The following is a 27,447-nucleotide window of genomic DNA, read 5'->3' on the forward strand; positions in this document are numbered from 1 at the left end:
TCCTGACCGGAAAGAAGTGAACGTATACCCGCTAAGGGTTCTTCTTTTCTACGTTGTTATTTTGAGTGGGAATTTTTTAAGAAGACGTAAAAATTACGGAAAACTATACGTAATAAGTAATCTCACACATTTCTCATTTCAACGTTTCATAATTCAATTATAAATTAAAAAATCTGATGTCGACACTACATGACTTCCTTGTACGCCTATTAAATTACATATACACATTTTTTTAAAATGAAAAAACATAAAATTTTATTTCATTAATAACGTCTGATATTTTTTTATTGTTATTGAATTATTATTTATCGTAATTTTTTTTACAATCAGTGGTTAATAATTATTAATAAATCAATATATTAAATTTAAAAAAAAAAAGGAGATGAAGTCTGATTCGAACCGATGTGCGATCCAAGTATTCCCCTTGTAAGATCCAAGTATTTCATTAATTAAACTTTTATTTGTCTATAACGCTGGAACCAATGAAAATAAGTACCACTTATTATACATCGTTAAAAAGCTCACAGTAAGACTGCAGTTAAAAAAAATCCAAATTGTTTGAATTTTGGACAATTTTGGTCCAGTTAACTGCAATCAAAAGGGGAGATGCACAACTAGATGTTACAACAGTCATAAATCCAAAATTTCAATATCCAACGGCTAATCATTTTTGAGTATGCGAGATACATACGTACGTACAGATGTCACACCGAAACTAGTCAAAATGGATATTTCCGTTGAAATCTGAAAACCGACATTTTCTCAATCATAATCCTTTCTTTACTTCGTACAAGGAAGTAAAAAGTATATTATATATATATATTTATAAAAATTAATTTCATTCATGTACTGATTAAGTTTTTCTCTTTTATCTATGTAAAACGCTTTCGCAGAAATTTCTGCTTCGTCAAAATTTATAAAAACATATATTAAATTAAAAAAGATAAATAATATACTGAGAACTCTACAAACAGACTTTAGTTTTAATTTTTTCCGACTAACGATTTCAATTTGGCAGCCGTCTTATTAAAAAAATACCTATTTTGGCTCTCAGTTAAGTTAAACATTTTGCTTTGAACCGTAGGTTTTAAAAATGTTATTTCAATAAGTCGTAACTTTAATTAACGAAAGGATATAAAAATATAGTGAAGGAAAGAAAAGTTTGTTATATCTCCAGGAAATTTTGTCCTTATGTTAGAAATAGAATATTGTTGCATCATATAAGCGCGTGATATAATAAAGACTATTGCTGTGTAACGCAGGGAAGTGACAGTACTTAAAATATATTCTAATTATAATAATAAGACAGATAGTAACAAGTTTTAATCGGTATTAAATAGATTATTCTAAAGTATAATTCGTATGTTATAAAGTTTCAAAAACGGCCTAATTAGAAAACTTTTGATAACAGCTTTTAAAAGGGATATGGCCTTGATAATAGGATTATCATTTCTAGTCCCTGTGCATCATTTCACTTAAAATATAATGTTTCTGAACAGATATTTATTTAAAATAGAATAATAAAAAAAATTGTGATCCGATTAAAAGATTTAAATTAAAAATTACAAATTTTTGAACGATTTAAATCGGACGGCCTTCAAATAAAACTTGGCTTTCCCTCTTCGATCTGTTTATGTAAACATTAAAACAAAATTAAATTACACATTCATCAGACTTTTAAGAAAAGAAGATAATTACACAAAAATAAAACATTTAAACGGACAACTAGGTTAATATCCGTAATAATACGAATTCAATTAACTCATTTGCAACACTCAATAGAAGGGGAAATATCTTATTAAATAAAAGCAAGTTAAAAGGATGCATAAAATTAAATTACGATGTCAAGGATCTTCTTTTCATCTAATTATTGACAGAAAAACACTCGGCTATTTATAGTAAACTCAGTGCGACTTATTTCTGGCACTATCGATGAAGCTAAAAGATATAACCTCTTTTGACTAATCGGATGTAAATGTTCGTTCGCAAAAATTATAAAAATAAATAAATAAATATAAAGACTGTATTAAAAAATATAAATTTTAAATGTAAATTAAATGATTTAAAGTATTTTACTACATACAGTTTTCCATCCTTTTAAAAATAATTTTAGAAATTTAAATACCGTAATCTTTATATACTTTGATAAAATTATTTTCTAATTATTTTCAATCAGAATGAATGTTGTTTATCTTTAATATAATAATAATAATAAAGAAATTCTCACGGCCAGACTCACAGTCTAGACAAGATTTATTCGTTGGAGATGTTTACCGCATTAACTTTCTTCACCGCATAAAACTTGATCATCCGGTCGAAAGAATATCAAACGGTAAAAGTGTTTATAGATTGATATTAAAATAAAAAACGTAATAATGTAACAATTATAAATGTTTTTTACAATTGTATAGTTCGCTTTATTTTTTCCTTTCCTAGTAGAGCGTTAACAACCCTGTCAATATTCTAATAATTTGTTGTTTTTTTTCAACTATCGATTCTTTTTTTCGCTAACGCTTCTTTTTTATTGTTTCGCTCTTTTTCAAAAAACAAGTTTTCAAATCAACTATCGATTCTTTTTTTCGCTAACGCTTCTTTTTTATTGTTTCGCTCTTTTTCAAAAAACAAGTTTTCAAAAGATTTTAGAAACAAGATTTTTTGCTATTTTTTCCGGAAAGATGCTTCTAATTACAATTTTATTTTTTCTTCGAAAGAGCTCGAGTTCTACTCTTACACGAGTTTTCTCTTTTTACACTCAAATAAACGGTAAATCGATCGGTTAATCTCGTTCTTTTCATAATATAAATTATTTTCAGCCATTTTCGAGCCAAAACTCGTTTTGGCTCGTATAAAAAACAGCTGTTTTACATTTTTACAAATTCAATCCACCGGATTAGTCTAATGGTAAACTCTTCTTCGTAAATCAGCTGATTTCGAAGTCGAAGTTCTTAAGTTCAAATATAGGTAGTTGCTGTTGCTTTTATTCGGATTTGAATACTAAATCTTGGATACCGGTGTTCTTTGGTGGTCCCGGGATTCGAACCCGGGACCTCCGGGTGAAAGGCCGAGACGCTACCACTCGCGCCACGGAGGCCGGCTTCTTTGGTGGTTTGGTTTCAATTAACCACACGTCTCACAGGAATGGTCGGCCTGAATTTGTTCAAGACTACACATTTACCGGTAACGTTATATTACATTAATAAGTCGCTTAATTGTTGATGCGACTGTACATAAAAGTATTAAATAAAAATCATAACATTTTTCTGATAAGTTTTGTTCTATTTTGTTTTAATAATATAACTTTTTTTTGTACACTTTATTACATCAGTTTTTTCAGAATTAAATTCTCTACAAAATTTGATTATAAAATTTACACATTTATTAGTAATTTAACAAAGTTATTACATTTAAACCTAAAAACCCGTGAATTTTTCACCAAATTTTTTGTTTTACGTTGGATATCATAAAAAACAATATAATACTGTCACCAGTTTTATTCGATTTTTCACATCAACATAAGAAACCATCAAGTTTACTCCATATATAACGCTTTAAAAATTTCAATTTGACCTCGTTTCAACGGTGGAACTCAAATCCGGCGAAATGTTATATTTAACAATAAATTGTTAAATATATGTTTCTATCAACGATTTTACTTATTTCAAGCTGTAAAATCAGTTCCCACATTATTTCCCTTTCCTCCTGAATCACTCTGTATATAATCAACGCAGGTTACGAACGTTTACTCCTATACCTTGATCGAATTTCCAAATAATCTTATCGATAATTTCGGTGACACCGAACCGTTAAAAACGATAATACCGTCTCATGTTACCGTATTAAAATTATATTTTTATTAGCAATTTTATAATAAAAATTCAATAACTTAATCATCTATTATATTAGAATTGTAGTTATTAAGACGATATTTTACAATAATTTTTAACAATAATATTTTCTAAGGAAAATTTCGCTTAAATTCTAGCCTAACGTTAAATATATGAAAAAAATCGGCTAAAACTTACCGAATACTGTTTAAAGCAGTACACATTTTACTACGAGAAACGTTATAGTTTATGTTTCATTAAGTAACCTCTCTCTCTTTTTCTGTTTAGCCTCCGGAACCACCGTAAAATATTACTTCAAAGGATGATATGTATGAATGTAAATGAAGTGTAGTGTTGTACACTCACAGGTTGATCGTTCCTGAGATGTGTGGTTAATTGAAAACCCAACCACCAATGAACACCGTGTCCACGACCTAGTATTCAAATCCGTATAAAAGTAGCCTGTAAAATATTAAAAACATGTTAATGTATACATATTCTTTATAACATAAACAAATAAAATGTATTAGTACTGTATCTGCTTTAGAATATATTAGTAAAATATACTGTTAGTATTTTTAAATTTTACACACACACACATTTTTGTTAAACCTCCGAGATTACCATTAGGTACTGCCTTAGAGGATGCGATGAATAATTTTTAGCGTGTGTGATAATGCCATGTCTGACCCGATTCGAACCCGGGACCTCCGGATGAAAGACCGAGACGCTACCAATCGCGCCACGGAGGCCGGCGGGTGTCTGAACTTAATAACTTAAAAATGAACAAAAACATTCTTGTGTACAAATAACCTATTACGCTTCATTTTCCCTATGTCTGCAACTCTGTGTTTTCTTAATAAAAATTTATATCTTAATAAGAAATTGAGATTTTTAATCTGTTGTGTTTATGTACTCAACCACATCTCCTACAAAATAAATAAGTCTGAACATTAACCTTTTAAAATATGTAAATGGTGACTATTAAATTGTTTTAATCTTTAATAACTTAATAAAAATTTGTTTAATATCAATTTATGAATTGCTAGGTAAAAAAAGTGAATCACAGAAAATATACAATAATAATTTTGTCCCCGTTTTCACTTCATCATTAATCGAATTAAAACCAATTTATAATAATTTCTATTAATAATAATTATTAACATTTCAAAGAAAGAATCAATGACCTCGGTCCAATTTGTGCAATCTGCTAAGTACCCATAATACCAGTACTTACAAAAGATATATTCTTATTTAATTTATTTATCTCTCTCTCTCTCTCTCTATATATATATATATATATATATATATATATATATATATATATATATATATATGGGCAATCCATCCTTTTTTTTACAGATCCGATGAAAAATTACATGGTTACAAATAATGTAGCTTAATAATTACAGTAATATTACATTTAATAGAAAGCAAATAAAAAACCAATCCTTTTATATATTTGAATAGAACTGAACAAAACATTTAAAAATTTTATAGCATATAAAATTGATAGTATTTAGACTCAGACTTAGCTGAGTCTATAGACATTTTAACCTCGAAAAAATTTACTACAGCAAATTATTATAACGCGTTCGGAAAAATATGTAGAATAAAAGTTTGCCCTAGCGGACATGAGCGATTAACTAATTAATTTGTTAATTAACAAATTAAGGAAAAAAATTTAGTTTTTCAGAAGTAGCGGCTTTACTTGTAATTGTATGTAAAAATAAAAAGCACCAATAGATAGCTGAGGAAATCCCACACAAAATACCTGGCAGGTACTTCTTTCTACGAGCAAAACTAAGGAGGCTAGCGAATCTTAAAGTAAGCACCAAAATTGCGCTATAGCTTTTATACACATAGGTAGCGAAACTCGAGAGCGCGGAATAAATAAACTTCCATATTTCTGGTTCCAATTAGAGATAATTAAAAAATTCAAAAAGGTACTGACCCGTAAGACACAAGGATATAAATTAGTGAAATTTTCGAAGTATTTTTTTTTATTTCTGATTGCCCGTTAATTCGGATGTAGTGTGAAAATTTGCAAGTTATTTATAAAACGTATATAACAACAAACAAATTGCAAAAAGTGAAAAAATCAATATAGTATTCTGTTCTTGAGCTTACTATTTACTCAATACATAAGAGATAGCTCTATATAACTGTTTATTTATCAAAATTTGAAAATTTAATTTTTTGAAAAATCATGAATTATCACTTAAGTGTTCTTATATAGAGTAAAGCTGACTATATGATACGGTGATTTAGTCGGGATACTAGGTCCATTTTTCTTCGAAAACAAACAGCGGTAACAATAAATTCAGAAAGTTATGTATACACTATTCAAACATTTCTTCCGAAATAATGATTAACTGCGGGTTTGGTCCTCCTGGGTTTACTCGCAAGGTTTACTCGGTAGGGCGCAGGCACACATACGCACTTATATTACATACGCACTTAATAACATCTTGCGGATTCTCTTAGCGAGTCCGAAATTTCACCCGTTAATGGGGTTCCTCCGACTCGCAAAAAAAAAGATCTTACCGATTAGACAGAAGTAGAAATGTAGAACACTTTATCCTCATGAAACCGGTTTTAATAAGATGGTGCTACCGCCCGTACTTCCAAACATTCAATAATCGCTTTAAGGATATTTTTTCCGATAAACTTATTTCTCTCTCGTGATGGTAAGAGTTACTGCTAGCAAGATCTCTCGATCCATAACAGGTGACTTCTTTCTAATCAGCGACATTTAAAAAGTAGTGTTTATTTGAGTTGTCTACGAGATAACGGGCAGAGTAAAAAAAAAAAAAAATGTAGAAGAAACCTTGTACATATTACGAAGTCTGTTGTGAGCGCTATGCGTGGATCTACGAGTAAGTCGTCGTCGATGTAAAGAGTTTTTACACCAGAATAGAAAACATTTGGCAAATTTCATGATTAAAATGTAAAATGTTCGGAAAGCCTCCACCATTCGAATTTAAATTCATTCCTCTTGAAGATACATCTAAAATTTAAATAAAATTCTACGGACTAGAAATCTTTTAGTGTACGTAAAATACCCTGCTTTTGTATTTCCGTACGTAAAAAGTTTACCTTTGTAACTAAAATTTTAAAATACTCTCCCTTTGTAACTCGAAGCAAATCTCTCTATAACTCAATCTTATTTATATAAACCCACTTTATTTTAAAATAAGTACACCGGTCGATGGGTGTTCATTTTTTGGATCGCAATTCGACACGAATCGATCGATTAAAGATAACATTTACATAAATAACATGTCGTTTTAAAAAAAATGTCCAACGGTGATAATATTATGTTCAGATGATTTCGTTCGATTCGATGAGGTCACTTTGATCGGATCGATGTATACACACATAACCGGTTCGGTTAATCGAAGTGACAACGAAAAAGAAAGAAAATATCGAAGAAGATATAGCCGTTCCGATGAAAGAAACCAAAGCTACTAATGCGCTTCGGTAAAAACCCAGTGAAATAAAGACAAGTTTTTTCTGCTCTTACCTGAATCGAAAACAAAACAGACCTCCAGATATTTAAAATGACTTACTTTTTTATTCGACAATAAATTTTATAGCTTTTACTTTTATTATTTATTTTTTAAATACTGTTTTGCGATTGTTGTAGATTTTATTACTGATGAACTGTCATTTTTACGATAATATTATATTTACGTGTTTCGGTAAAATAAATAAACAAGAAAGTTTTTTAGTTTTGATTAGCAATTTATTTCTTTGACTTCTACAATTAAATAAAACCGGATAAATAAAAACCTTTATTATTCGAAAAAATCTTTCTCCTCTTCAGATTAGATTTACCAAGGCTCGGTCGCATATAAATAAATACAAATTTATAAATCGGTCATCTTCGATAATAGTATCGAATAAGTATTGTAAATGCAAACGAATCGATACAGGATACAACGCTACAGGTTAAAGTTTAAATACGACATACAATATCATTTTGATATAAGTATAAAGATAAATTTTTTTTGTTATACGTATTCACGAACTAGGTCGTTGAGCAAAAAAGAAGCAAGACAAAACTAATACTCTCGCTGAATACGTAGTATGTATAGTATAAGACCAATAGCCGCACCGCTATCACGCGTGTTGTGTACAATCTGGAGAAAGTTCCTAGCAAAAAAATTGGACACACAACACGTGCATGCGTGCGTGTGTGCGCGCACACACACACACACAATTCATTGTTCAGATTAATAAACCTTACCCATTTTATTTACATATACTAAAAAATAATAAATAAAAAGCGTGAAAGGATAAATTGTGTTCGATACATAGGCTACTGTATAAAAAAACAGCAACCAAAAAAATGTCACATAACCTTCGATGTAACCGGTTATTTTTTTAAAAATTGTTATCGATTATGTAGGACTGACAAGTACATAATAAGTTAAGCATTATGTCAAAATAATACTAACAATAAGTGAAGGATAAAAAAATATTTTATTTTTCACTAATTTTATTGTACTTTAATGACACATTCATTGAAAGACTGTAAAAAAAACACATCTATATATTCTCCATAAATTAAAGAAAATAATTCTGTAATGTTATTACCGCAAGACAATAAGGAAGCTTCCATTCCTTATTTTTATTTGCAATTCTATGAACAGTACGACGTAGCCGATTTAAAAACATTAGCTAAAAAACATATTATAATAAATTCAAATCAAATGATTATAATCGACAATGTTAATTTTTTTTTTTTCAAATAAAAACAGAAAAACCAGTCGGGGGACGGTTATTTAAATTCAAAGTAGGATATGTAACTTCTTAAAAAGGTTAAAAATATAAATAAAATTTTATAAAATATTTAAATGGGAACGTTTATTCAATGACGAATTACTAAATTTAAAAGTTATTTGTGATTCATTGCGTTACAGCTGAGAAAACACATAATATTATAATACAAATACATAAAATATAATACGGGAAACGGAATAACAGCCTGAAATTAAAAATTGAGTTTTTATAAAGAAATAAACCCTATATTCTCAGTTTGAAAATAAACGAATAAACCGTTAAATAGCTAGCATATTAGACACATCGATTGATTTATATTTTTAAATGAATCGGGTGATCAATTAAAGGTATTAAGTGAATTTTGAATTCCCGTTCGTAAAAGCATTAATAATTATTTGCCGTTTTAATCAACGACAAACATTATGATTTATCTTTTAAATAACATTATTACAACAACAATATTAATAAATCAAAATATTAGTTTAAAAATACTTGTAGAATTTATTTTTCTTTTTATAAAATAAATTTTTAAAAACTTCGTAAGGGTATAATGTAAAGTAATACTAAAGTAAAAGCTTATACTAAGTAAGCTCAACGCTAACAAATAATTCAAAAGAGTGCTTGCATTCTTAATTAACGTCGAAAAAACATTTCTTTTCTTTCATAATTATTTAAAATAATTAAAATATCTACGTGCGTACAAACTTAATGCATTATTTTGTAAAATAACACTAATAGTACAAACATTGTTTGATTAGCGGTTCACTCTTCACTTTGTTTTTAACTATAGTCGATGATATTGTTTATTTTTCTAAGCAAGTTAAAAAATATTAAATAATGAATGTGAAAGCGAATAATATTTAATACTAGTGAAATGAAACATACATTTATTTTTTTTTGCTTTTTTCCTACTATTTTCAAATCATTTTACGAAAGAACTACTTCTATTTATGAAATTTTATTTTCAATTATTAACAATTTATATTCATTATTATAAATTACGCTGATTTATTATTAAAAGACTCAAATTTATTTTATTATTTTTGTCAATATTTTACATGACATTTTAAATAAAATGATATGTGAATAAATAATATAATTTATCTAAAGTGTACTTGTATGTTATTGCATCTTACTGTACACTCTATGTACTTATATACAAATAAATAAATAAATATATATATAAACATGTTACCGTGAAAAACAGATACCACGCAAATGTCGATATTCTCAGGTGAATATCGATACATACCAAACAAGTCAGTGAAATACCGAAATATTTGTTTATTCGGACCTTCGCCGGTATATGTCGATAAACACAGATAATCTCTGATGGGGGGTCGAAACGTTAACAAGAAATTAAAAAAAAAAATCACTATACCCCAATCTCCAAGGTAAATAGACTATGAGAAATCATCGTAAAAAAAGGAACTTTAAATTTAAACCAAACATAACCTACGCTTGCTAACCTCATCTAATTAACATTAAATATACAAATATTATAAGTTATTCTCTAATAATGGAGGCGATTAATCAAATTCACCGCATTTAAAAAAAAAAATTAATCAAATTTTCACAATTTAATAAACTGAAAGAGCCAATCAGGATATACAAAATATGTTAATTGCATGGATGAATAACTATACACATGAACGGTCAGATGGTCTGCCCTTTGTTCATTTTTTTAATAGAAATATTTTTATTAAACTTTCACCACCAGTGCGTGTTGAATGCGGTGAATTTGGTTAATCGCCTCCAATGTTGGAGAATAACATGTATAATTTGTATATTTTATGTTAATTAAATGAGATTAGCGGGCGAAGCGAGCGTAGATTATGTTTGACTTAAATTTAAACTTCCTTTTTTTACGATAATTTCTCATAGTCTATTTACCTTGGAGATTGGTATAGAGTGATTTTTTTTAAATTTCTAGTTATCGTTTCGAGCCCCATAAGAGATTATCTGTGTTTGTCGACATATACCGGCGAAGGTCCGAATAAGCAAATATTTCGGTTATTTCACTGACTTGTTTGGTATGAGACGACATACCCCGGAAAATATTGACATTCTCTAATTTCGGTCTTCCACGGTAACATACATATCTGTATATATAAACTAAATGTCGTGAGTGATTCATAATCAACGCAAAGCCAAAAACTACTGAAGATAAATTGATGAAAATTTGAATACACGTTCTTCTTACGGTGTAAATGCACACTAAGAAAGGATTTTTTTGAAATTCCGAGTTTAAAGAGTTAAACTGGATTTTTGAATTTTGTTTGGAACCCGGTTATTTTGTTAATTTCTCGGTAACAAATGATGATATCGACTTGATTTTTGGCGTCTATAATCTTCATGTGAATATCTAAAAACTAATTTCTAGATTTTTCGAAATTCGACCTTGAAAGGGGTAAAGAAAGGAAAAAAGAATTATGTACGATGATTCAAAATTTTCCTAATCTCCGACAATACTTTCTTTCTTTTTCCTGTTTAGCCTCCGGTAATTATCTTTCAGATAATACTTCAGAGGATGAATGAGGATGATATGTAAGGAGTGTAAATGAATTGTAGTCTTGTACAGTTTCAGTTCGACCATTCCTGAGATGTGTGGTTAATTGAAACCCAACCACCAAAGAACACCGGTATCCACGATCTAGTATTCAAATCCGTGTAAAAATAACTGACTTTACTAGGATTTGAACCCTGGAAATATCGACTTCCAAATCAGCTGATTTGGAAAGACGCGTTCACACTAGACCAACCCGGTGGGTTATTTCCGACAATACTAAACGAGATATTCAGTAGATTTTGGCTTGTAAATAGATATCTAATAAAATATTCAGATAAATATTTAAAAATCATTTACGGTTTATTTTAATTTAGATTTTTTAAAGGGTGCGACGGTGTACGGCGTGGTGGCTCAACCAACCCAGTAATTGTTACTTTATGTGCGACGCGACTGGCTGCATCTGTCTCCGGTTACTTGGCTAAAAAACATAAAATAAAAAAAAACACAACTAACCATGATGGAAAGAGCAAGTAATCATATACAGGGGATAATCAGCTGATTTGGAAAGTCGAGAGCTACAGCGTTCAAGTCCAAGTAAAGCCAGTTATTTTTACACGGATTTGAATACTAGATCGTGGATACCGGTGTTCTTTGGTGGTTGGGTTTCAATTAACCACACATCTCAGGTATGGTCGAACTGAGAATGTACAAGACTACACTTCATTTACACTCATACATATCATCCTCATTCATCCTCTGAAGAATTATCTAAACGGTAGTTACCGTTTACCGGAGGCTAAACAGGAAAAAAAGAGAGAGGGGATGAAGCCGCGATGGAAATGCTAGTTATTTCATATTCGTGTTAATGAACATTAAATAACACTATAATTAAGTAATAAATTATGATTAATTCGTTAAATTGCTATGTAATATTAGTAAAAAATACTTTTAATAAACTTCAGTGAAAAATTTCATATATTACTTCAAAGTATTTCATTAAATTACACCTTTTTTAAATAATAACAAAATAATAATGATACAAGATCCGATACAAATTATTAGTTTTAATTTTCGATTATGCTGTACTTGATATTACCGAAAGTAATTCGATATGAATATGAACAAAATAAGCCAGTGCTTTAACTTACGATATAACAGTAATGCCGCAATTAATTATTTCTTAATTTTATTTAAATTTTCATATAAACTAGTTAATACGAAGGTTGTCAACTTTTAATTTGTCCTGAATTTACCAAAAGTAAATTAATTTAAATTATTTAGACCTTAAATCAAGCACGTTTTTCTGCTTAATTATATATCCGGAAAGTTCTCAGCCTGATAAAGAATACACAAGGTTTTTCAGAAATCTTTTACTTTTACTTTTATATTTAATCAAGATTTTTCAGAAATATTTTACTTTTACTTTTATATTTAATCAGACTTCAAATTCGATATGTTTAGATCAACGATTTTCCAACTTTTTAATACCTTAAGTATAATGAGATTTGCCCCTAACTCTGCAAAATAAGCGATCGTGTCGGCTTTGACCTCATAATTCGAAGTGATCATCCAGCGAATCGTTTCATCGAATTTGAAGAGGAAGTAATTGCTGGGAGTTAAATACGGCACGTGAGGACACTTCAGTCACGAAGTTCTGCAAGAACAAACCGTAATGTGTACGTAGGCACATTGCCATGATGAAAGATCATTTTCTTTTCGGTCAGATGTGTTCTTTAAACCCGAATACCATCTTAAATCGGTCCAGCAGTGAAATGTAACATAAAGGCAGGATCGTCACACCGTTGATCTTTTTACTTCCCTATTACTCCATAAGCACCGCACCACGAGAATCCCAAAAACCAAAGCCGTGATTAGAACCGTTTTTGATTCTTTAGCACACTTTCAACTAACTATTCTCAGCCACTTTTTGGACTGCTGTTTGACCTCCGGGAATTACCGACAGGTATTACTTCAGAGGATGTATAAGGATGATATGTATAAGTGTAAGTGAAGTGTAATCTTGTACAGTCTCAGGTCGACCATTTCTGAGAAATACTACAATACTTGACAATTATCAGTCATTTTATCATATTTGCGCCCACTCTGTATCAGGGCGAAAACTTTCCAAAAGGCCTTAGTGTTAATTGAATAAATATTCGTAAAAATAGTATTATTTATAGTTCTTCAAATCAATTTTTATTTACTGAAAATTAACCGATTTCTTGATGATAATATAACGTTTTGAGATAAAAAAAAACTATCACCGACTACAAATTCACAACCGATCACGCAAGTTAGATTTAGATTAATTAGTATGAAACGTCTATTCGGATTTATTTATTTTAATGTGAACTCGCAAACCGGTTAAGAAAGTGCAGCTGGTAATCGAGTCTATTATAAGTTTTCTTTTAATAAGTCTGTATTATTGAAATACGTCAATCACGGTAGAAAATAACGATGCCTAGAAAGAAACATATTCCGATTAACCGCTTAAAATAAATGATAAGAAATCGAGAATATTAAATACACGCTGCACTTTAATCAAAATAAAATTATACATTTTAATTTATGTTTTGGCAGTACAGTACAGTAGTAATGTTGTTATTATTATTTTCATGTATTGTACGATGTGTCAATTGGATTTCAATTCTACGTTCTAGCAATAAATAAATAAATAAATAATATACTTTATCTATAACATCAAAAAATTGCACAAGTATTCTTCTGACTGCGCCAAAAATTACAAAATTAAATTTATTTAACGAAAGAAAAATCTAAATTACATTTTAATTCTTTAGTACAAAACAGATTTTAATAAATTTTGATATTTTATGTAAAAATATTAATTTTGATAATCCAATAAGTAACATAATATTTATCCGATGTGTAAAACGGATGATCAATAAATTGTTAGTCCGAGCTCTCCAACTTTACCGCCCGGTCAGAGTGCCGACGACAATTTCGACCCATCACAGACACATTATTTATTATTTTCCTCATCAATATCTGGTGCAATCCTTTTGATTAGGGCTTTTAGCTAATAAAGCGTGCTTTCACGTCACACCTTTCTTTTTTTTAATTTTTGTTCACATTTCATAGTTTATCCATAAACAAAAAACAACTTCGACATATAACTCCGAACAGAATAAACGAATCTTCACGCAACGAAGCTTAAAATGACCGTTAAGAAGTATATTTCATTATGGTACTTTCGGTTTGATAAATCTTGAAAATTTATTTATTTTTAAGATAAAAAAATCGTTCGATTTAAAAAAATTCAAAACAATAAAATTGAAAAAATAACTGATATAACTTTGATGACTTTTAGAAGTTTAGGGCAAATAGCAAATAAAATAATTATTTTAACTTCTTGAAATCCTGTCTGCTCTTGGGAATACAAAAAAAAAGTATAACTATACTGTATTCAATTAGTTAGGTAGAGTGAAGAATAAATCAACGTTGCCTATTGTGCGAATGAGTTCGTGCCGTGAATCACGTCCATGTATCAGTGCCGATTCACAACGCGGTCATATCTATAAACAACACTATAATCATTACTCGTACATTAGTCATATAGTAATCATAAAATTAAACGTTATTGTAATGTTATGTCTTCTCAGTTCTATTAAAACCCGTGATTTTTTCATACGATTACTCTTTTGTTCTCGTGTTCCAATTTTTGAAATTAATAAATAATTATTGCAAAGGGTTTCACGTATTAAAATTAATTTTATTGTATATATACAATTAATGAATTAGCAACATCCAGCGGTAAAACCGTGCTTCGATCACCTCCCTATCGTTGTGTTCTCAACCCGATTGAATTAATTTGGGGACAAAAAAACGTTACGTAGGGTCAGAAAATACTGTTTTTAAAATATCTGATGTTAAAAATGTATACCTAAAAGCCATCGATAAAACAGACCTGCAGGAAAGGAAAAACTATAAAACATGTAACTGATACTACTGAACCAAATTATGGGGATTTGGATAATATAATAGAAAACAAAACTGAGCCTCCTGTGTATATCTTAATACTGTCAGCTCTACGGATTTCTCATAATCAGATGATGAAAACTGAATTGAATTTATTACATGTTTATTATCATAAAAATTTAATTTAAGTTATTAGTAAACTTTTAATGTTTGTGGACAATTGACAATTTCCTAACCCTTAAAAAACTCAAATAAAATGTCTTAATTTCTTTAAATTTAAAATAAATAAATAATTTTTGTAAAATATAATAGCGTATGGTTACTGAATATTAATGTCGCGTATTTTCTTTTAGCATCAGGGTTTACAAGAGATGTTTGTGAATCGGCCGCCTGAACACTCGTACGCGCAGTATATTTACTTGAACTCTATATGCTAACTGAAAAAAATATACAATACAGCCTTAATCAACAAATTCATTATGTAGAAATTATTAAAATGATTTTATAAAATTTGTTATGATGATTTGTATTCGACTGATTTTTCTAAATACTAAAAGACAATTGTTTTAACCGTATAGAACGTAAATTATAGACATCTCAAGTTAACATTCATTTTCATCCATTTACTTTAATGATTTCCTCATAAAGAATTGATAAAATATTGTGTTTTCAATTTCAAAACGATGCTACATTATAGGAAATTTTATAACCAACAAAATCTGCTGACGTATGCTGAAAAATCATGTTTTTTTGGCTTCTATTTCACTTCATTTGTTCATAACTTTTATGGCCCTACTTATTACTTGTTCTAACCCTTCCGATATTGTTTCTTATAGTACTCTGCAGGGTTAAAAAAATATTCTCATCTACCGACTAATAAATCTCGTGTACTTTACGATTATACAAGTTTCTATATTTTTTTTTTACTTTACGGACTGTATCAAGATTTCTGAATATTCAAAAATTTTATTCCCTTTCATAACGGATAACTTATCGAAAAAATCATTGTGTGACCGACCACTCACGCTTATCACTAACTAAATCTGGAATTATAATTAAGGTATTCTCTGCTCTTTTTATACATTTAAATCCATTTTATAAAATATCCCAGTAGGTATAGAAATTGGTAACAATATCTTTGAACTCCAGAAACTTTAAGGAGATGATATATCACTAACTAATTCAAAAATTTTTCGTACTGCCATTTTTTGGATAATCAGAATACTGTCGATATTAAAATCAAACTCGTCACTCGGATAAGATTAAAAGAATATGTAGCAGATTACATACGGATCAACTGAATCGCTAAGGCCGCTGGTCTGAGCATGCGCATTCGAAACTGGAGGATGCATGTGACCCTCGAAACACACAAAAAATAATGTTTCTCTCTTTTCTGTTTAGCCTCCGGAACCACCGTAAGGTATTACTTCAAAGAATGAATGAGGACGATATGTATGCGTATAAGTGAACTGTAAGCTTGTAAGTCTCAGATCCTGATATGTGTGATTAATTGAAACCCAACCACCAAAGAACACCTGTGTCCACGATCTAGTACGTTCTAGAATGTGATCTTCCAATCCATAATCTTCAGTACATTTCTAAAAGTATAAAAGTAGACTACAAAAACATAAGGTTATGCGTTAATTTAAAAAAAAGATGTTTTTATGTTTTATTATTTTGTTTACTTTATTTAAATTTTAAATTAATAGAGTACATAATTATATTACATTTATCGCATTAATTCGTGAGTCTAAACGAGAACTTCTACATACGAGGGTAAGTCAATTATTATCCGTAATTTAGTTATATTTTTTTTTTATGTTGGTAGTACTGTCGTGTTGCGTAGATGACGCATGCGTTGCTTAATTACTGTTATGACTGTGCAGGTTTTATGCTCCTAGGTTAGTTCCATTATCACTGCCCTGCCGTTAACCACGGCTGCTCCGCTTTCTGTTTGCACCAAAGAAGAGCAACATTCAGTGATCCGTTTTTTGTGGTCGGAAGGTGTATCAGGGGCCGAAATTCATCGAAGACTTTCGGTACAGTACGGGAACAGTGTGTTGCCGCAACGGAGTGTCTACGAATGGATTGAAAAATTCAAAAATGATCGCACAAGTGTTACGCATGACGAAGGAGCCGGACGACCGTTTACCGCCACAAAGAGGAAAACATTGAGCGTGCACGTGATATGGTTTTCTTAGACAAACGAGTAAATATTGATGAAATAGCACATCGTCTACAAATTAGTCACGGTTCTGCCTACGAAATCATCCACAACAGACTTGGGTTTCATAAAGTCTGTGCAAGATTGGTCCCAAAACAACTCACAAAGTTGCATAAACAAACGCGCTTGGAATCGCGTTTGCAAAAAATGTTTGGCAAAACATAAGCGATCCAAAACATTTGTATAGCTATGGTAACGAACGGGTCATCTTCTCAGACAGAATCATCACCGTTGACGAAACATGGTTCCATCATTACGAGCCGGAGAGTAAACGGCAGAGTATGGAGTAGAAACATCCAAATTCGCCCTGCAAAAAAAAGTTCAAGACCCAACTATTCGCAGGAAAACTGATGCTTACAATTTTTTGGGACTCACAAGGCCCAGTACTAGAAAATTATGAGGAAAGGGGTACGACAATAAACAGTGCGCGTTACAGTGAGATGCTTACTGCCAAGCTGAAGCCTGCAATTTGAAGCAAACGCTGAGGACTGCTGTCGAAAGGTGTTGTTGCACGACAATGCCCGTCCACATACTGCTGCTCACACTGCTGAAACGCTCCAGAAACTCAACTTTGAAGTACTGGCTCATCCTCCGTACAGTCCTGATCTTGTCCCTTCTGACTACCACTTATATGGTCCACTCAAAGAGGCATTAAGAGGCCGTCGATTTACCTCGGACGAAACAGTGAAAGCAGCGGTGCATTCCTGGCTCGCAGCTCAACCGAAAACCTTCTTTTATGAGGGCATCCGGAAGCTTGTGGAACGATGGACCAAGTGCGTTGTAATGCAAGGGACTATGTTGAAAAATGGTGTACATGTAAGTTTTCTATTTGTATTGCAATAAAATTTATAACTACATTGCGCATAATAATTGACTTACCCTCGTATTTTGTGCACATAAATTAATCGGCATGTAATAGTAAAAAGAAAACATCGTTTGAAAACATATAGTTATCGTATCGATAACCGGATTAGCGGTAGATTGCAAGTGGAAAAAATTAGTTAATTTCAATTCGTAGTTACAAGTAAATTATATATAATATGTAAATGTTACTGAATTCATGCGTATAGTAGTTTAATTGAAGAAATTAAATTTTTGTAACGAACATAAAAATTTAAAACACGTCATTAATAACGTGGATTTATTTATTTGTAAAATACGTTGCTGTTTGGTTATCCTCTAGGCGTTTATTAAGAGTCCTTATAATTTCATCTTTAAGTGACTACTTTATTGCATATCTACTTCGTTTACCACTTTCATTTTAATTGCTTGATCGAAAGTGAAATTAATCGTAATACGATGCTTTCCTATCTTGTCGGCTTATATAGCAATACACAGAAAATTAACATCAATTTCTCCAATCGATTTAAATAAATCTATTCTGACAAGGAATCAAATTAAATTGTTTCTTTCCTTTATTAAACATAAAAAGTGTATTAATATAGTGAACGGTAATTTATAAAAAAAAATATATATATATATAATTTTGTTTGCGTGCTTCTTGTAAATAAATAAATATATATACCGAACAAACTTCGTAGTTTATTTATTCTGCTTTTAGCGGATTTCCAAAGAATATGGAAATTTGTAGTTCGCATTAATGCGCAATCAAACAATCCGACCTTTGACCCGGTGTTCTCTAACCCGCATCTTAATCGATATTAGGAATAGTCGAGATCTACTGTCCCGCTAGACATCAGAACTCAGGGCCTTTTCTTATTTCTAAACATACAATTACCTCCAGTTCTTACTGTAACCCCTCCTTGGTGGCCTCTCTCATAAATTATTATTGCTTAATCTTTGTCGATATCATAAGAAGTACACGAATCCGGTTATCTTGCATGAAAAATTTTAAAATATTGTAAATACCATGAATCGGCTATAACGATAATTCTGTTGGTTGAGAATAGAACATACATCTTTGGCCTTCCCAGTATCATCAGTGTTTTCGTCGCGGAACTGTATGCTATTATTAAGGCCTTAAATAAAATTAGCTTAAAGTATCGACACGTACTTGTCTGTTCAGATTCCATGAGTGACTTGCAGGTGAATAGTGGCATGTACTCCAGGTACCCTGTTGTTCGTGAGATACAGTCTGTTATTTCTGATATGATTCAGCGTAGCACAAGTGTGAGCTTCTGCTGGATCCCCAGCCACATTGGAATTTCAGGAAATGAGCGCGTTGGCAGTGCGGCAAAAGATGCTTGTTTACAACCTCCTTTCACTGATAGCGTTGTTTCTAAAGATCTTGTTTGTTATCTTAAAACGGCGGTTCGTGATGAGCGGTAAAGTAAATAGAATGGTACATCATCAATAAACTACGTCCAGTTAAGAACACTGTGTCATTGTGGAGATCTTCATGCAGGAGTAATCGTCACTAAGGATCACTACATACAGACGGGTCACTACGTACTTGTAAACTGTGTGTTGTGCGGGATTGCGTCGGAAATTTAAATTAGGGGCTAAAATCCGAAATGATTTAGGGAACAATATGAATGTTTATCCAAAGTCTTAATGTTTCTTAAGGCCGTGCGTCTGTATTCGAATATTTAATGTTTTATAATGTGTTTTAGATTTTTACTACTTTTCCTATGATATTGTGCTTCTAGTTTTTTAATTCTATTTTTTTTTATACTACTGTTATTTAGTATATATATATATATACCTGTGATATTTAGCGTTTGTTGTTACAGAACTAGTTTGTTTATTGTAGAAGCATTGCTTCCGGGCGCTAATAACGAATCTTCGTTGTGTACCCCAAACAATTAACAAAAAAATCTACCAAACTCAAATCTTAAATGAGTAGCGAAAGTTGGTGGGGTAATGTAAACCTATTGGAAGCAGAGCTCTAATGATTTTCAAGCGAATTTGTTCTCAGGAACCGGAATTAATACCAAAAAAAGGAATTTTGGGATACATTCTCAGTTTTATTTTCGTTCTACTGGGTGCAATTTTTAGCTGATTTTGATGAACCTTTGTAAGATGATGGACATCTAATATAAATAGAATCATACTGATTTCCAGGCGAATCGGTTATCAGGAACCGGAGTTAGAGGGGAAAAAACTGGGTTTTCGGGTACGTTTTCAAGGTTTTCTGTTGTAACTTGAAGGATGTTGGAATGCTAAAATTAGATTTTTGTTTTGAGATATACCACCGTGAAGTTATTCTTCCTTCGGTAAACCAATAATAAACCTACAGGGTTGGTCTAGTGGTGAACGCGTCTTCATAAATTAGCTGATTTCGGAGCGAGTGTTCCAACGTTCAAATCCTAGTAAAAGCAGTTCCTTTTATACGGATTTGAATACCAGATCGTGGATACCGGTGTTGTTTGGTGGTTGGGTTTCAATTAATCACACATCTCAGGAACGGTCGACTTGATACTGTACAAGACTACACTTCATGTCATTCATATACATCATCCTCTGAAGTAATACTTTACAGTGGTTCCGGAGCTAAACAGAAAATAGAGGTAAATCAATCGTACCGTTTGGTCTTCGTTCTCTTCTTTGCTATACTGGCCTACCATAATATTTTGCTCATTATTGCCGAAACTTATAATTTAGATTTCGGTTCGAGGAAATTTGAAAACGCAGCGAAGCATAATTTTTTAACCGGTATTTTACTTCTATTATAACGACTGGAAAAGTAAAAATAAACCTAATAAATTTTAATAGAATCGAAGATATAAAGTTAATAAGGCTTTAGGTCAATAATTTTTTTAAATTCAATAAATAACCCGTCAAAATTCATTATATTAGTCGATTTGAACGGCTTTATTTATGAAACCCCTATTTTGTACCAGAAGCATAATTCCGTAAACTGTTGTATATCGATAGTACATACGTTCAAAACCCACCGGGTTGGTCTAGTGGTGAACGTGTCTTCCTAAATCAGCTGATTTGGAAGTCGAGAGTTCCAGCGTTCAAGTCCTACTAAAGTCAGTTATTTTTAGACGGATTTGAATACTAGATCGTGGATACCGGTGTTCTTTGGTGGTTATATATATATATATATATATATCATCATCCTCTGAAGTATTATCTGAAAGGTAATTACCGGAGGCTAAACAGGAAAAAGAAAGAAAGAAAAGTGCATACATTCAAACCGACGAGTCGATGTAAAAATTGTTATTATATGACTTTGAGTGGTAAGCAGTTCGCAGGTGACGATGAACTTAAAAATGCTGTTAATCAGTGGCTAAATGGACTGGCGGCAGAAGAATACGACGAAGGTATATTGAAGCTGGTGTATCGCTACGATAAATGTCTTAATTCACGTGGCGATTATATAGAGAAGTAGTATAAGGTATGTAGTTAAGAGAAATAAAAAAATTTTATAAAATATTCAGAATAAATTTTTTTACAAAGAAACGGTTTTTGCTTTAGAAATAACCTCTCGTTGTTTATTTATTGTAGAAGCATTGCTTTCGGGCGCTAATAACGAATCTTCGTTGTGCACCCCAAAAAATCAACCACAAAAAAAATCTAATATTCCTGCTCGTTTGTAAAGACTGTCAAGAAATAACAAAGCCTGTTTCTATACAATTACATCTACTCCGAAATATTAGAGATTGAAAATTTAAAATCGATCGGATAGACTATTGTTTCCTCAAAATCATAAACCAGTGAAAAATGCCGATTGAAATCTGCTAGCGATTACATTAGATTTAATTCTTAAAGTACATTAATACCTAATGAAATTTATAAATAGCCTTCAGGGGATTATATTTAAAACAAAAACTACAATTAACATATTAAAATAAAATTTAACAGTTTCTTTAATTAAATCTCTATAAACCTTTCATTTGTAGGACAAAAAAATTTATTACCGCAGTTAAACTTTTATCATCAGAATAACCGTGACAGTAATAGTTTAGTGTGCATGTGTTTGTGTTTACATCAATTATTTGTATAAAAAGTACAGTTAAGTAATAATAATAAACCTTGATGATGTGTTTACTGAACCGAATTTTATTATTATTATTATTTATAAAACGACAAAATAATACTAATAAAATACTGCAGAAAAACTAAGCCGTCACTGTTATTACAGTCATTGCGGTATTAAATGTAATAAAAATAAATGCATATAATATATAAAACAAAAAATGGTTGTTGCTTCTACGTTATTATTAGGACATCAGTAACTTCGTTAAAATAAATACTTCGTTCAAAAGATTACGTTATCGTGACAGCTGTGTTTCTTCGTTTCAACAGGGATCTTTTTTACCTAATTAGGTTGTCCTCCGTTAACTTTTTCCCATTTATTTTATACGTATTTCTGGCAGAAAATTACACTAGCATTTCGGAAAAAATTTTTTTTTAAATTCTTAAATTGTTACTTTACATTTTAAAAAAAATAATACAAAACGTGCAAATAAATAATGTGAAAAAAATATCAATTTTTTCAATATTAAAAAAATTGCAAAATTGAATTGAGTAAATAAAATTAATGAAAGCTGAAACTTAGATAATAATATTTGAAACAATGAATACTTGCATATGAACACAAATATTTATTGTGTAAATCAAAAAAATCCCTTTCGTTATGCCGGAAGGCGGAGATAGATTTCACCAGTCCTAAGTAGGGGATAAGAAAGTTTTCCACCTTAAAGTTAAGAAAAACTTCAAATTTACTCAATACGACAATGGTTGCATGTGAAAAAAGTTTTTCACATGTTTAGCATACAAGCCTCGTCTTCTTAAAATTCCAGCAACATTTTGGTCATCCCTTGCCGTAAGGGTTGGCCATATCAAAAACTGTTACAGACAAACGTTTTAGGTAATGTTTAGAGGAACAAATACCACTTTAAACCGATTAGATACTGTGCCTATTAAGGAAGACATGTTTTTTTTTGTCTTCGAAATCCCATTTTTTCCAACCCCTGGGCCAATGGTTGGTGATATCAAAAAATTTCACTTAGATAAGATTTAGGCCCTTATCCAAAAAATTGTAGGAACATAAACGAATTCGATATTTTACTTAATAAGAAAGTTATAGCGATATTTTATTTTTTCAAAAAAGCTCTTCCATTTCCGATTTTTCCCATTAACAAACTCGACCGATATTTTGGTCGTTATATTTTACTTACAAATTTGAAAGTGGTTAGCGCAAAATTACGGCAGTTATCGTTTCCACAAGAAAGTGAAATTATATATGTATATAAAACTTTTGAACTGACATGACGGTGGTTTTGGAGTCTGGGGGATGTGAAACGCGAACATATGTTAAAATTTTCCGGAAGTCGAATCATGGTACCTATTACAATAAGTAGCTTTTTTATAAAATCCACCTAAAACGGCAATACCTTCCATAATTGCTTTTAACACATTGTAAGCATCATCCATTTTCACTTTTTCCGCTATAAAAATTCGCATAAGTAGGTGTTCGGCAATTCTCTTGCTATGCCTGATTTACACTTAAACTTTAGTGAATTTATTTAAACTTTAACAGACAGGAATGAACATGAAATTCAGTAATAGATTTTGTTAACACACTCTTTTATACGTCAAGCAATAAATGTAGTATGCATCGTGGGTAATGACGTTCGACAGACTGGGGGGAAGATAACAGAGGACGACCCTTAATTAAATTTTACTTAATTGAATTTTTATTATTTGTCCTCTATCTGGAACGATCGATAGATTAAATTAAATTAAATATCATAATAATATATAAAATGATAAATAAAGAAAAATAAATAATAATATAATGAAAATAATATATAAATTAAACTATTATGAAAAAAATGTTACTTTTCCTCGGTAGTTGTGATCACAGTCTAGCAAAAATTTAATAATAAATTTCTTAAAAATAGTTCCTTAAATATTCAGAAATATACTAATGGCTTGCTTGATGCTCCGCAGCGTTATTGTTACGAAGTAATGTTACATATTTAAAAAAATCTGATGTGGACACCACATGACTTCCTTGTATGCCTATTAAATTACATAAAAATACTTTTTTTTTTAATGAAAAGTACATAAAATTTTATTTCATTAATAACTTCTGATATTTTTTCATTTTTTTTTTTTTATTGTTATTATTGAATTATTATTTATCGTAACTTTTTTTTACAATCAGAGGTTAATAATTATTAATAAATCAATATATTTAAATTAAAAAAAGGAGATGAAGTACGATTCGTAACTAAAATTTTATTAGGCTATAACTGTGGAACCAATGAAAATTACTACTTATGAAATATCGTTGAAAACCTCTCAGTGAGAGCTATTACTGCAGTTAACAAAAAGTCCAAAATCCAAATTTTTTTGAATTCGTACTTTTTTGGATACTTTTGGTCCAGTCGATTGCAATCAAAAGGGGAAGTGCACAACTAAATGTTACAACAGTCTTAAATCCAAAATTTTTACATCCTACAGCTAATCGTTTTTGAATTATGCAAGATATATTCGTACGTACAGACGTCACGCCCAAACTAGTCAAAATGGATTCAGGAATGGTCAAAATGGATATTTCCGTAGAAATTTGAAATTTTTCGCAATCACAATACTTCCTACAAGGAAGTAAAAAATCGACTAAAAACTACTGGACCCGTGCTGCTCCACAGCGTTATTATTTTAAAGTAATGTAATTTGTTTTAAAAAATCTGTTCCATTTACAATACATCTCACTCCCAACTCTCTTTTTCTCCTTTCCTACTACAGATAAAATGTGTGCTCAAAACCTATTTCCAATCCGTCCATACGTTACACTGGACGAATCGGACTGATTTTTTTTTATTCTGCTTGGACTTACTGCCCGTAGATATTACTTTCTATCTGCCCACAGATGTATTATCAAGCATCAACAGATCTTCAGTGATTTACCTGTGGTTAATAACCTCGGAAAATTCCTTAAATTCTCAGAGGAACTAAAGTTTAGGACCCGATGACGCTTGGTGGTATATCTGTAGATCATTCTGAGGTGAATAAAAAACAAAAAAATAAATAAAATAAGCTCAATAAATAAATAAGGTTTCAATTAACCACACATCTCAGGAATGGTCGAACTGAGAATGTACAAGACTACACTTCATTTACACTCATACATATCATCCTCATTCATCCTCTGAAGAATTATCTAAACGGTAGTTACCGGAGGCTAAACAGGAAAAAGAAAAGAAAAAGGTGGTAATGGAAAAAAACGATATAAAATACTTCAGGGTAGTATAATCCTAACCGGTTACGGATGAATTTCAGAAATGAATCGACACAAATCTGCAGAAAAGTGATAAGAAATAGAATAAGACCTCCGTGGCGAAGTGGTAGTGTCTCAGCCATTCATCCAAAGATCCTGGGTTGGAATCCCGGTCAGGAATGGCATTTTTCATACGCTAAAAACTTCCATTAACATAAGGCAAAATGACCAAAGCAGTCGATGCCCAGTCATCTTAAAAAAAAAAACCTTACACATTTTTTATTCGAATTTTAAAATAAGAGGGTGTTCACCAAACTTTAAACTCATCGACAAATATATTACAGGATTACTTTAGTTTTTTTTTCATCTATTATGTGTTATTTATTATCGTATGAATTAAAAAGAAAATAATAACTCACGGCTAACCGTGTGTCACGGATCTATTCTCTACTGTGAACATTTTATTTAAATAATCGACTAAAAGATAAAAAGTTAGCTGTACGTTAAAGAATATCAAAACGTTTTTTTAAAATTAAAAATGTATTCAAATGTCGTATAAAACAATCGGTTAATAAATTACAGGTCGGCTAACTTTCTTTAGGTCAATGTCACGGTCGGCGTTGCACTTACCTGACTCACAACTTTACTTTAGCCTTATTATATTATATACGGTACTGTATTACCGTATTGAAGCCGTATGTACTTCACAATCAGTAACTTTCTATTCCGTTTCGACTGACAATTTAAGTAACCTAAACTATAAATAATTTAAAATATCTTGCACAATAAAAAATAAATATAAATATAAAAAAAAATTATCGATTTTTGGCCTTATTAACTTTTATTTATTTAACAAGGATTTCTTTAGAAATGAGTACACTAAAAATATTAAATAATTTTATTATACGTGGCGGTCGGAAGTGAAAATAATTACAATAAATATTTGTTCGAATTAAATTAAAATGAATTATTTATCTAAAATCATTCATTAATAATTAATTTAATCATTACCAGTTTTCATCATAATAGAGCCATTATAATCGACCATGACAGCATTTTTTAGTTAATTTAATTAATTTACGGGTTGATCAAAATAAAAATTAAGTTAAAAAAAATTACTTCTTTAATTTCGACTTTTTGAGCTCATATTGAAAAACAAAACATTTAATTACACCAGCCGTTTTATCAACTCTTCGGACAGACTTAATGAAAAAAACTGTAATTAAAAGAAAATAAGAAGGGGATTTTTTTTTTTTTAATTTTTTGAAAACCTTTTATTACTATTTTTAAAGTATATTAAAATTTTGGTAGCGTTTTTAAAAAAGGCACCTATAAGAAACGTAAAAACAAGACATCGGCGTAGTGACAAAAATACTAAGACAAGGAATATAGGGAGATGAGATTACAGTAAAGCATGAATCAAGGCTCTCTGGAATATAAGATTTTTTTTAATTTTCTAATTAATTAATCTTGAATTTTTGTATGAAATTAGAATAGTATTTGAATTACATCAGTAATCATCATTCAGATATTCAATGTTAGTCGATGATGACAAGAAAATGAAAAATATCATTACGCAGATCATGTAAATTTTTCATTAAAAGGTTTTCCGCTTAAGTTATGCGGGAAAAACTTATACGGGATTAACAGAAGAGTTTACTATAGAATAAAAACAAAATTCTTGCGCAGTTCTGTACAAAAAGTCCGACCTTTCTTATTTTATTTTGTATAATTTTTTACGCCGAACATAAATTAAATGAGAAAACTAAGAGGTATAATTTTTTTTCTCCTTTAAATAGTTCTTTTTGGAACACGTAAGATCATTTTTTTTAATTGCGGTTGCTTCTTTTTTCTCTGTTTTTCTATCTGCCCAGTACCTCTTCATTCTTTCTGATATCTCTCCTTCGTGCTTCAAAAAGTTCGGCTCTGTTGTTCTTGCGTTTTGGCGCTTCTTGTAATCTTTTATTCTCATCTTTCTTCTTAAAATTTCTCTTTCTCTTATAATTTCTTCGGTTCTTTTAGGTCT

The 27,447-nt window shown here is 30.7% G+C and overlaps 1 protein-coding gene and 1 long non-coding RNA gene across 2 annotated transcripts in view; one reads left to right on the plus strand and one right to left on the minus strand.

Moving 5' to 3' along the window:
* LOC142329847 (carbonic anhydrase 2-like) overlaps positions 1-27,447 on the plus strand; it is a 296,099-nt gene that overhangs the window by 200,865 nt on the left and 67,787 nt on the right. The gene's annotated exons all lie outside the window — the stretch shown is intronic.
* LOC142329848 (uncharacterized) overlaps positions 4,044-27,447 on the minus strand; it is a 61,584-nt gene continuing 38,180 nt past the window's right edge. The window contains exon 4 of the long non-coding RNA XR_012757600.1: positions 4,044-4,286. This is a non-coding gene — a long non-coding RNA (uncharacterized LOC142329848). The remainder of the gene's footprint in view (positions 4,287-27,447) is intronic.

Source organism: Lycorma delicatula, chromosome 9 (assembly GCF_047948215.1).
Source record: "Lycorma delicatula isolate Av1 chromosome 9, ASM4794821v1, whole genome shotgun sequence".
Lineage (NCBI taxonomy): Eukaryota > Metazoa > Arthropoda > Insecta > Hemiptera > Fulgoridae > Lycorma > Lycorma delicatula.